Below are 8039 nucleotides of genomic sequence, written 5' to 3' on the forward strand. Positions count from 1 at the left end.
TTGGTTTTAAAGAAATCAAGAAAAAAAAATGATCCAAGCTTACGTAGCTTATGTTAAATCTAAGGCATGTACATTTGTTTGATTTATTATTTATTTTTTTTCGCTTCTTGAGACATTGCGACTACTCAGCATTTTTAGTCTTGAAGTATTTTTTTTTTTTTTTAACATTTAATAATTTTTTATATTATTTCCAGAGCTTGAACAAAGTTTTACCTCTTTAGATAAAAACAACACAATAACAAACAAGAAATTCTCTTATTATAAGATTAATTTTGTTTTTGTTGAGACGTTTTCTTTTTCTAAACTCAACAAATTTAATAAAATACTTTTTTCTTAAAAAAATAAATAGAATTATAATAAAAGAAGTATTACTGTTATCATTTAATCTAATTGTTGTAATTAATGTAATGATAACAGTGGTGTCATCAAAGCCACACTTTAATAATATTATACGCGTTAAATATCTGAAACTTAAACAATTAGTTAGTTGTACTACAATTTTTTAAAACCAACCGTTTACACTAGTAGATTGACAGTTTACCACTAGTAGGTTGTTTGTTTTTGTTTTTGAAACAAAATAATGCAATAAACAAGCATTTTGTTATTGAAAAAAACTTATTTATTGTAATGTAGGCAACACGTGCCTTTTTTTACGTACTGTACTTACTAGGTACAGGACTTAAAAAGACGTTTTTTAAACATCTTTTTAACGTTTTAAATGTCTTTTGAACGTTCAAAAGATAATTTCTTTAGGTTTCGTGCCCACTGGCAACCTTTAATTCTTAACTTTATTCAAGTTTGTTCTAATATATTAGAACAAACTTGATTACTAATATATTAGAACAAACTTAAATGCCATGCTATTTAGCTTGATATTTGTTAATAACTTTTCAAATTTTGTTAGACATAAATAAAAGCTTATTGTTTAATAAAGAATTAAAACATAAAAAGTATTTAAAAATAAGAAGAAACTGTTCTTGAACTTTAAAAGAATAAAGTGCTTAATGATCTTAGCAGCAAAAAGGATATTTAATAGGCGTTTAGCAATTGACAGCAAGATTAAATATGTAAGTCTTTCTTTTCTTATTTTTCTTCCGCAGACAAAAACTCTTTTAAATTTTTTTCTTTACGATGAGATTGATATTCAGTTTAAGCTCATCAAACCAATTTGATGGTTTATTATTACTTTACCCAATTACCACACATACACAGAGCCATGCTGTAACTTTTTTGGGCGATGTGCCGTAACTTTTTGAGGCCCTTAAAAAAATTTTTTTCCATCTTTATTGAATTCATTTTTATTGGGTTTTATTTTCCTAAAAAAAGTTATAAAAAGAAATTATAAATCAATTTTTCTAGCCCTTTTGCGGTTGCACTTTCGATGGTATTGTAAATCCTGAAAGTCTTTCCTGTGACATTGCAGAATGCAGATATTTTGCAATTAATTTTGAATTAGTTTGAATTAGTTTTGAAAGTGATAGTTTACAATAAGCAACGATTATGGGTATTGCTAAAATTATTCGATATACGCTATACATACTTTTGGATATAATTCTTTCAAATTCTTTTCTAAAATTAATTCCAAATTCTCTATAATAGTTTAATTGTATTCTAAAATATATCTTAAAATAAAAAGTTCTTTTTTGAATTCTTCCTCTTCAACATCATTTCCTAAGTGATTGACCAAATTTGAACAATTAGAATTAAATTCATTTGTATTCATAGTTTTTAGCTTTTATTATCGAAAAGAAAACCTAAAATTTGATTTTAAAAATTATACGATTCAAATGTTCTTGCATTGAATCTTTTACTTTATCAATTAGTTTATTAAAATAAGATTTTTTAAACTTATCTTCAGCCGTTTGAGTTAGATGGTTATACTCATCATCAATTTCAGAAACGAGTTCACGTATATCAATATCATCACAGCATTCAATTGGATCAATCATAGTCTATTGGTTCAATTTCTTATATCAATATCGTAATATCATATTCGGTATATCAATATCGTAAAATTTCTCATTTGCTTATTTTTATGGTCTGTATAATAACAATAGTCTGCCAATCTTTTGAGATTACGTAATCTCCATTTTGACTAAACTAGGTTCTGGTGATTTATTAAGACAATCTTTGTTTCTACTTACAAGAAGATCGTTCAGTGAACTGTGCTATAATATCTATACCTACAGATGCTTCTCGTGCTTCTTTTAAAATCGTTCAAAATTATTTATGAAATCATCAAGAGATAATAGCTTAGCATTTGTATGTTGTAATGCAATATTAATTACCGTATTTTTTCGTGAAGCAATTCGCTGAAAATGTGAAGTTTTTATAACAAGTAAAAGTAACAATTTGTTATGTGCACAACAAATTTATATGATTTTATTTGTTTTATTAAAAATGCAGCATGAGTTTTACAATCGTGATGGCTATTTTTAAGTTTATCTAGTGCAAGACCAATTTCTTTTATCTGGTATTTCACGGCTTTTGTATTTTTAAAGCAGTATTCCCATCGAGTATTGCTTGGCACCTTCAGATTAATTTTTTAAATATTTTTTAAATAACCTATTGAAAGATAACAAACTGTAGAAGAAAAAAGATGTATTTACTAATATGTATATATATATATATATATATATATATATATATATATATATATATATATATATATATATATATATATATATGTAAATTATGTTAGTGTATTTTACAAATAGAGTGCTCAATGTTCTTAAAGAACAGAGCAATAATAAATTAGTAAAAAACACTTATCTAACTTTTATCTTCTACTTTAAGTTTCACCATTGCTGGATCATCAGGAAGAGTTACTAAATCTCAAAAAAAATTCAATTTATAGAAAAAAATATTTTACAGGAAGTTATAAATTGTTATAAAAAAATTTTTAATTACTATATTTTTTTGTTAACGGGAAGTTACAAAAAGTAATTATTAAATAATTTTCTTTGGAATGGGGATAGTTTAATTTGGTCATTTGTTTTAATAATTTTTTAAGAGGTATTCATTTTCGTGCCTACATTTAGAAATTAATTCAGATTTTTTATTTAATAAATTTTCTTGATTTAAATGAGTAATTATTTCAAATTTTTCTTGCAAACATAGCATACATTTTATGGAAATGTTATTATAGGCAGGGACAGAAGAATTATAAAAGGCCACAACTACGCGTTAATAAATAAAAACGAACATATAAAAGAAAAAAACACTGATTATTGTAATTGTAAACAAAAAATAGATTGCCCTCTAAATGGAAAATGCCTTTCGAAAAATGTAATTTACAAGTGCATTGTTTCCTCACAAAATAACCCTGATAAACAATATATTGGCTTAACCGAGGGAATGGAAAAAACGTTATGCCAACCACAAACAATCGTTTAAACACAAAAAATATTCAAAAGAGACTATGCTGTCAAAATATATTTGGGATTTAAAAGAAAAAAATAAAAATTTTAATTTACAATGGTCTATTCTAAAATATTTATATATATATATATATATATATATATATATATATATATATATATATATATATATATATATATATATATATATATATATATATATATATATATATATATATATATATATATATATGTATATATATATATATATATATATATATATATATATATATATATATATATATATATATATATATATATATATATATATATATATATATATATATATATATATATATATGTATATATATATATATGAAGACCTCAGTGGAAAAACCGGCGTTGTCACATTTAAAAAGTATTGAGAAAGTATTTGTTGATCATTAATAAATATCTTTATTTAAAGCAAAGAAAAAAAAAATTTTGTATAAAAAATTACAAAATGTTTTGTTTTTGAATAAATTTTAAATAAAATAATTATAATATATATATATATATATATATATATGTATATATATTATATATATTTATATATATATTTATATATATATATATATATATATATATATATATATATATATTTATGTATATATATATATATATATATATATATATATATATATATATGTATATATATATATATATATATATATATATATATATATATATATATATATATATATATATATATATATATATATATATATATATATATATATATATATATAATCATATATATGTACATTAAGGTGAGTCGAAATGTAAAAAATATTAAGTTGGAGATCCTGTACATGTCTAAAAAGTTGCTTTTTGATGTACTCGTTTGAAAAAACCTCACTTTTTATTTTATGGACAGTGTCTACAGGTCCCAGCTCTGACTAGAAAGACTACATAAATACCCAATGTTAGTGTAATGTATTGCAATGTATTACAAATTAAAAAGAATGTAAACTGTAACGAATCAATGTTAAGCAGCAACAATACAAAGTTGTTTAACCTAACTGTTAATAAAATCTTTCTTGCTGTCTATTTTTGGTATCTCTAATTTGGATTTCTTACTCTGTAACACCATGCCATGACAGGACTTTCTCCCATAAACTTTACAACTCACAGCGCTAACGTTTTTAATTGTTCTCTCTACTGCCTGTGAATGACATCGGGCAGTAGTATTGGATGTGTGTAAGTAAGTCGATCATTTAAAAGGTGTGATAGCATCGGAGGAGACGTAACATTACTCTGGTCCCAGTCAGTCATGTTAATGAACGATGTCGTAGCCAGATTTAATTCGCGTCTTTGATAAGAAGGATATAACATTCTTATCAAAGACGCGAACCGGTATGTTACTATTAGTCTGCTTCTCTCTTGCTCTTATTATTTGTTCTACTGAAAAACGACGAATTTCCATATCACTATCACTAACTGCAGCTAACAGAATGTTTTCAGCATGCGCAAAGTAGCTGTTATTTTCGAGAACAGGACGAACCACAGCCTGATCTAATGCATCAAGTTCCTGAAACAACTGAATTAAGTAAAAGAAGTTGTTAGCACCATTTTGGCAAGAAGAATTTGATTTGATTTTGAACCAAGAGAGTCCGTAAAAGTTCAAAATGAAATGCGTTCCTTTTCTGAGAGGTTCAGATGCCATATCTCTAGACATGTAGAGACGCAAATCCTGTTAGCTTTCGTCAACCACCGAGCATGACTTATATTTCCAGGTAAACTCTTCTCTAGGAAATCAATATCTGTAGAAGCCTGACGTCCACGCTGTACTGCTAGACATGCTTTCAAAAAGTACAGTTGATCTGTGCTAAGATCCTTCTTGACAGCTTCATCACAATCAGTCACCTTACCAGTAATTGGCAAATAGTTAACGACAGGCAATTCATTCGGATCATATTCTAGAGCTGAGCTAATTGTACCTATCGATGTGGAAGGTCCTGTAGTTCGAGCAAAAGCCACGCCTGCCAAAAACCTTCTAAATGGTAGCTCGTTACAGTGTGGAAGGCATACCAACCATTGTAATGGTCTACCCAAGTTCTCTTCCAATTTTCTTATGATTCCGTTGCTTTTACTTGTATTATTATTTGTACCATCACACACAACACCTTGAATGCTTTCTACGGAGTTTGTCTCTATAATAACTGACATTACCTCCTTTGTTATATCAGCAGCTTTACTACTTTCAGGAACTACATGATCGATGTATATGTTTCCTGGATACGAGACAATACTATAGTGTTCTTCTTTTTTACTTCTTCTACAACCAAAACTCTCAACTAATGTAATGTCTTGTTTTCCATCATAGCCTATAGAGCACAATTCCTTATTGCTCTGCATATGTTCTTCAACCAGAGTATCTCTCTGGTTGAAGAACATATGCAGAGAAATTCCTTTGTCGACGTAGCTTTGAAGGATCAAGAATTGCTGCTGAAGACAACATACTGAGGTCTTTTAAAACAGCATTAACAATAAGACATGTATCTCTGTTGCTAATTTTGCATCGATCAACTGCTTTACATAATTCCTTGAACTTGTTTTGGTTCTGCACTGATACTGTCTCTTACATACATACATATATATATATATATATATATATATATATATATATATATATATATATATATATATATATATATATACATATACATATATATACATATATATATATATATATATATATATATATATATATATATATATATATATATATATACATATATATATATATATATATATATATATATATATATATATATATATATATATATAATACACATTTATAAAAACTTAATTTTAGAAAAGGCCAGAACGCAGTGTGGTTCTTTCCAAAATTAGATTTACTGTCTAACTTTAATTCCAAGCCTGGTCACCCCGTATCCTCACTTTATTGTACCATATATATACAGTATAACAAATATTTTAAATCAGTATTTTTTATCTTCCTAATTTACAAGTTATGATTAAAGAAACTGGTCAAGTCATTTATAAAATATTTAGTCATTTATAAAATATTTAGTCAGTGTAGATACCAGTGGCTACTGATGAAAAGCATTTGCAGCATTGTCATCATCAGGATCGTTTTCCCACTCACCTTGGGTTGATGAAAACCTCATACTTTTAGCTTCTCTCTCTGGAGCATCCTGTCCATCGTCACAATCTGAAGCATATCTTAAGCACAACTTTATGATATGTTCAATCTCACCATCGGTTGTTCACATAGACTTGTACAAATGAACAGCAACTAAAAAAAAGAAACATAAGAATAATTTACACTTCAGAACAAAAAATTGTTTGATTTATAAAAATGAATCACAGATTTATCTAAATAAGTAAATCTAATTTTACCTAATATACAAAAGCAATATGGATTTTGATGCCTGTATTTCTGCCACGTCCAAACCAGTTTAGTTTTTATAACATTCATTGGTAAAGACTTTTGATGAAATTTGACACCTTATATTAAACACATCCGTGCCTTAAGTCACTTCTAAGTAGTTACCCTTCAAAATCAAGATCAATACAATTTTAAATTGTGTTAATAAAAATGCTTCTATGTTATATATATATATATATATATATATATTTTTTTTTTTTTTTTTTTTTTTTCTTTTTTTTTTACATTTCTTCAATATTTATAAAATACAAGTTAAGATATAATAATATAAACAATTTCAAGTGAGGATTTTTACTATAAATAATAAAATAAAAAAAAAAGAATGCGGAGACTCGTAGAAGACCTTAAGGTCTTGCCGTCGAGAACCGCTGCAAACTCGTTACAAATTTACGTGTTACATATTTTAAAATAAATAAAAAAAAAAACTGTGTTTAACAATATTAGAAGAAAAACATAATTTAAATAAAAAATAGAAATTTTCAAATAAATTTCCTATTAAAAGTATAAAAGTATATTATCAATGGACAAAATGATTTTCTTAAGTTTCCTTTTATAAGAGGTATAAGTCCATTCATGAGAAAAGTCAAAATGTTTCAAAACTATTTTATTCCAAAGAAAGGCTCCTCGGAAAGAAACACAAGATTTACCAAAATTCGTATGCGAAAATTGTAGTCGAATAGAATTATCATTTCGTAGCTTGTACTTGTTTTTTCTTTTATTGAGTATAGGTTATGAAAGGAAGAAGGGGAATCGTTGGTTTTACATTTATACATAAAACATAAAATATTATAAACGTTTAGCTGATATATATTTAAAATATTCATTTCAAGTAAGAGAGGCCTGGCATGAGTAAAACGGTCTTTAAAGTTTATAAGACGTGCAATGTGTTTCTGTTGACGATGAAGAGGTTCTAGTATACTTTTGTTCACACTACCCCAAGCAATGTTAGCGTAGTTAATATGGCAGTGAATAAAGGAATAATATAATTGAGTTAAAGTATGTTTATTTAAGAAACTTCTTGATTTATATAATATTCCTATAGTTCTAGCAATTTTGTTATTTAGGTTGTTAACGTGGTGTTTCCATTTAAGATTTTCATCAATATAAATGCCTAAAAATTTTGTAATTTTTGTTCGCTTTATTTCAATATTGTCAACAAAAATAGGTGGTGTAATACTTGGAATTAATTTTTTTTTTGAATTTGGGTAAAAAAGCATCCATTTAGT

Source organism: Hydra vulgaris, chromosome 06 (assembly GCF_038396675.1).
Source record: "Hydra vulgaris chromosome 06, alternate assembly HydraT2T_AEP".
NCBI lineage: Eukaryota > Metazoa > Cnidaria > Hydrozoa > Anthoathecata > Hydridae > Hydra > Hydra vulgaris.